This window comes from Bos mutus, chromosome 13, assembly GCF_027580195.1.
Source record: "Bos mutus isolate GX-2022 chromosome 13, NWIPB_WYAK_1.1, whole genome shotgun sequence".
Taxonomy (NCBI): Eukaryota; Metazoa; Chordata; class Mammalia; order Artiodactyla; family Bovidae; genus Bos; species Bos mutus.
In genome coordinates, this window is record NC_091629.1 from 61,040,709 (window position 1) to 61,046,708 (window position 6,000).

The window sequence follows — 6,000 nt, forward strand, 5'->3', positions numbered from 1 at the left end:
CATGCACAGCAACAAAGACCCAGGGCAGCCAAAACTAATAAATAATACTGTATCTGGCAAAACTGTCCTTCAGAGATGAAGGAGAAATAGGATTTTTCTAGATGAACAAAAGCTGAGGCAGCTAGTCACCTGGAGACCTGCCCAACAAGAGACACTGATGGGAACTTTCAGACTTCCATGAGGAGCATTAGATGTAACTCCAAGCCATATGACAAAGTACAAGAATGAAGTTAACTGTTATAACTGTATTTTTTGGTAATTTTTGTTTTATATGTGATTTGAGCAACAAATGCATAAAATTGATTATAAATCTATGTAATGGACTCACAGTGTCAGTTCAGTTCAGTTCAGTCACTCAGTTGTGTCCAATTCTTTGCAATCCCATGAACTGCAGCACGCCGGGCCTCACTGTCCATCACCAACTGCCGGAGTGTACCCAAACCCATGTCCATTGTATCAGTGATGCCATCCAAGCATCTCATCCTCTGTTGTCCCCTTCTCCTTCTGCCCTCAATCCTTCCCAGCATCAGGGTCTTTTCAAATGAGTCAGCTCTCTGCATCAGTTGGCCAAATTGTTGGAGTTTTAGCTTCAATATCAGTCCTTCCAGTAAACACTCAGGACCAATCTCTTTTAGAACGGACTGGTTGGATCTCCTTGCAGTCTAAGAGACTCTCAAAAGTCTTCTCCAACACCACAGTTCAAAAGCATCAATTCTTTGGTGCTCAGCTTTCTTTATAGTCGAACTCACACATCCATCCATGACTACTGGAAAAACCATAGCCTTGACCACACTGACCTTTGTTGACAAAGTAATGTCTCTGCTTTTGAATATGCTGTCTAGGTTGGTCATAACTTTCCTTCCAAGAAGTAAGCGTCTTTTAATTTCATGGCTGCAGTCACCATCTGCAGTGATTTTGGAGCCCAAAAAATAAAGTCACCCACTGTTTCCCCATCTATTTCCCATGAAGTGATGGGACCAGATGCCATGATCTTAGTTTTCTGAATGTTGAGCTTTAAGCCAACTTTTTCACTCTCCTCTTTCACTTTCATCAAGAGGCTCTTTAGTTCTTCACTTTCTGCCATAAGGGTGATGTCATCTGCATATTTGAGGTTATTGATATTTCATCCAGCAATCTTGATTCCAGCTTGTGCTTCCTCCAGCCCAATATTTCTCATGATGTACTCTGCATATAAGTTAAATAAATCCATGTAATGAACACAGTGTACTAGGATATAGTGACCGTTACAGCAGGAAGGAGGAACAAAGTTGTGTAATAGCAGAGATTTTGTGCATCACTGAAGCTAAATTGGTATTCAAAGTAGATTGTTACAGTTCTAAGATGCAAATTTTAATCCATAGGATAACCACTAATAAGTAAAAAATATACAGAAAAGTAAATTAGATAATCATAATAGTACCCTAGAACAAATAAACACTAGACAGTAATAGAGGAATTGAGGAACCAAAAAATATGACATAGAAAAAAAATAAATGGCAGAAATGAAATTGCTTTACCAGCAATTGCTTTAAATGAAAGTAGATTGAACTCTCCAATTAAAAGGCAAAGAGACAGAAAGGACTGAAAAACAAGGGCCAACTCTGCCATCTGTGCCCCTCTCTTTTCTCTGGTGTTCTGCTTTGCAACCTGTGGTACCTGGGTCTCCATCTTCTTGACTCGGGAAGTCCTCTGGTCCCGGGTCCCCTTCCCATGGCTCCACCAGGGAAACTCAAGGCAGTGAGCTGGGAAAACCCTCTCTCATGGCTCATTTCTTTTTCCTTTATGTCCAAAGTCAAGAAAACTGTTTATCATAGACATTTATGTTGTCTTAAGTGGGATAGTAAATGTAGTCTATTACTCTGTCTTGTCTGGAAGCAGAGGCAGTATTAATAGAAGTCATATAATGATTAGGGTTATACTTTTTTAACCCTTTAAAAAGTTTGAGTTGTATTAGTAAACTTTGGCTTTTCATCAGTTACTCTATAAACTAGATTTATTTTGATAACCTTATAATTATCCATTAAAAAGGTAATCCTTTGGACTTTTAAAAATCATTTTAATGATGACAAATATATTAATTGAAAAAAGCATTGTACTTTTTTTAAACCTACTATAAAAAAAGTTCTTTATATTGATCTTTTGGTTTTTCTTCCCACTAAGAGTAAGAGAAACTAAATTAAGTTCAAATGTGTTAACAAGTGTCTGTTGCCAGTAAGCTATTTTTTGTGTCTCAGGAAAATAATTGTATGCATTAGGTCATTATGGACTTATATTAATTACAGCAGTTACAGGGGTAGGTAAAGAAAGAAAGCTCGAACAGGCATCTTATTACTGATCTGGAAACAGAACAACTGGAAATGTGGTTCTGTGTTTTCTTTTAAAAATAATGCCTTTTGATCTTAAAAACACTAATTTAGATAGTTGGAAACTTCTAAATTTGGATATTTATATCTTTTCTTAGGTTTAATGAAAATAATTTTGTGAGTCTGTATCTGTGCTTGGTTTCTTCCTCTGAAAACTGCTTTAGATTTGAACATTCCACTCATTTAAATGAAAGAACTTATTCTTAAGTGTAGGAGGAAAAGTAGAAGTTTCATGACTCACATTGATATGAAAAAAAAAAAAGAATAGCGATGGGTATTGTTTTAATATGTAGTTAACAAGTGATGAATAACAAGGTTATATGTACTCCGGATGTAATGCCAGAAAAAATAATGCTTCAAACATACAGTAATAATACTTGGTCCTAAAATGTATGAATAAGTCATAATTCATTTTTGATAGAATATTCATTATGATTTTTATTTCTTGACATAAATATTAATTTTCAAGGAGTTTATAGCTGTGACTAAGAAAAATACTACATAATCTTGGATAAGAACAATTTTAGAAATGAATTTAATAGTAATTTTGCTAATAAAAACTGCCACATACCACTTCCATGCTGCAAATCAGTGGTAAATATTTTGTGCTTTTTGACAGCTTAACATCGTGGCTGACAGTAAGATCAGATGTTGGTCAATAGATCAGAATCATAATGTCATTGTTGGATAAATTAAAGCTATTATTCCAATTTTGATTGGGTGGTTTTAGTATGGGACATGAATAAGTGAATAAAATTTGAGCCAAATCAGGCATATAACAGAAGAACAGCAGTTTGCTTCATTTAAGAGCATCTGTGCACATCTCTGCCCCCAACCTCGGTACTCTCCTGTCTTCTTATTCCTCATATCCAGGAGGAACTGTACTCAACACATACTCTAGGCAGAGAAGGCCCATCAGCTACAGAAGGCTCTGGGAAGTTAGTTGTGTAGCATCGCATTGTTGTTCAGTTGCTAAGTCGCGTCCGACTCTTTGCAGCCCCATGGACTACAGCATGCCAGGCCTCCCTGACCCTCAGTACCCCCCAGAGTTTGCCCAAGTTCATGTCACCCCCTTCTTCTTTTGCCTTCAGTCTTTCCCAGCATCAGGGTCTTTTCTAATGAGTCAGCTCTTCACATCAGGTGGCCAAAGTATTGGAACTTCAGCTTCAGCATTGGTCTCTGTAATGAATATTCAGGGTTGATTTCCTTTAGGATTGACTGGTTTGTTCTCCTTTCAGTCCAAGGGACTCCCAAGAGTCTTCTCCAGCACCACAACTTGAAAGCATCAATTCTTCGGTGCTTGGCTTTCTTTATGGTCCAGCTCTCACATCCATACATGACTACTGGAAAGGCCATAGCTTTGACTATACAGACCTGTGTCAGCAAAGCAGTGTCTTTGCTTTTTAATATGCTGTCTAGGTTTGTCATAGCCTTCCTTCCAAGAAGCAAGCGTCTTCTAATTTCACGGCTGCAGTCACCATCTGCAGTGATTTTGGAGCCCAAGAAGAGAAAATCTGTCATTGCTTCCACTTTTTCCCCTTCTATTTGCCATGAAGCGATGGGGCCAGATGCCATGATCTTGGTTTTTTTAATGTTCAACATGACCAAAAAAGAAAAAAAAGCAAACCTTTGTTAATAAGAAAAAAATCTTCATTAAAAACTAATTACTTCTGTTTTTCTCTACTACTAAAGCAGATTGCGCTGCTGCTGCTGTGGACTAGAAGTCCTACTCTGAAAAGAACTGGTATTCTTTGAAAATGTGAAAGCAAAATGAGGGCTGCAATTTGGCTCTAAAGTAGTGGCTTCACAGAAATTTCCAATACCTCATTAAAATGATAATGATTCTCACAGGTGCCCAAGTGATTTAAGAGCAATATTGTCATAATGTATGTTCTTCCTCCATTGAGGGAAGAAGTCATAGGTTACTGTGTTGGGGGAGCCTAGATGGGGCCTTGTTTGGGGATTTGGAGGAAGTGGCTTTCGCCTCCTTCAGATGCCTTTGCCTCAGTTTCCTCAGACTTCAGGATCCTGTTCTGTTAAAACATACATGGCGTCACAGCATAAAATGATGGTGCTTATACAACTGCATGTTCTTTCCATCTGAAAATCGCTTCTGTGTCATCTTCAAGCTTATTTCTGTTTTTCAGTGATTTTTGAAGTCCGGATTGAAAATGAAAAGTTGGCCTGATTTATTTACTTACAGTATATCTGGAATTTAATTCCTTTGATTGCTGCATCCTCACATTCCAGCCCATCAGCCTGTCCTGTGGGCTGCTCTCCGGAACGTAGCCCAGACTTGTCTGCTGTGCACCATCTCCGTTACGGGTGCTTCAACTGCTGTCACCACTGACTGTGCTTGATTTCCCGCTCTCCATGTATACACAGTAGTTGGTAGAGATAGCCTTGTGCGAGGGCTGCCGTAACAAAACACCACAGGCCAGGTGGCTTAGACAACAGAAACTTACTTTCTCATAGTTCTGAAGTCCAGGGTCAGGATGTCATCAGGGCTGGTCTCTGGGGAGACCTTATTTCTTAACTAGTTGTGAAAAAAGCTCTCTGGTGTTTCTTCCTCTTCTTTTAAGAACAACAGTCCTGGGAATTCCCTGGCAGTCCAGTGATTTAAGAGTCTGCGCTTCCACTGCTGAGGGCCTGGGTTTGACCCCTGGTCGAAGAGCTAAGATCCCATATCAACATCAGTGCAGCTAAATAGAAAACAGTCATAAATATCAGATTACAGTCCCACCTTCATTACATCATTTAAGCTTAATTACCTTCCTAAAGGCCCTATCTCCAAATATTGTCACTGAGAGTTAGGTCTTTGATATCATAGGAAATCTCATGGGTCCCTAAGTAAACAAGACGTCTTAAAAAAGAAGAACAAAATTGGAGAACTCACACTTCCCGATTTCAAGAACATTACAAAGCTACAGCAATCCAAACAGTGGCATAAAGACAGATGTGTACATCAGTGGAATAAAACAGAGAGTCTGAAAATAAATCCTCACATATATTATCAATTTGTTTTTGACAAAAGTGCCAAGGCTAATGAACAGTAAAGGGACAGTCTTTTCAGCAAATGGGAAAACTGGATAATCACATGCAAAAGAATGAGGTTAAACCCTTACCATATATAAAAATTAACTCAAAATGAATAAAAACCTAAATTTAAGACTGCAATTATGAAACTTTGGAAGAAAACAGAAGAAAAGCTCCATAACATTGGATTTGCTAATCTCAGAAAAGACACCAAAAGAATAAGCAAAAAAAGAAACAGTAGACTAATTGGACTTCATAAATTTTTTTTAAAAAGCCTTTTATGCATCATAGGGCAGTATCAATAGAGTGAAAAGGCAACTCACAAAACATGAGAAAATATTTACCAGCCACAGATCTGATAAAGAATATGCAGAATATATAAACCCCTACAACTCAACAAAAACAGAGGCAACCCAAGCAATAAGTTAAATATTTGAATACACATTTATATACTAATAATAGCCAATAGGTACAAAAAAAAAAAAGATGTTCCAACATCATTAGTCATTCAGTTCAGTTTAGTTCAGTTGCTCAGTCATGTCTGACTCTGCTACCCCATGAATCGCAGCATGCCAGGCCTCCCTGTCCATCACCAATTCAC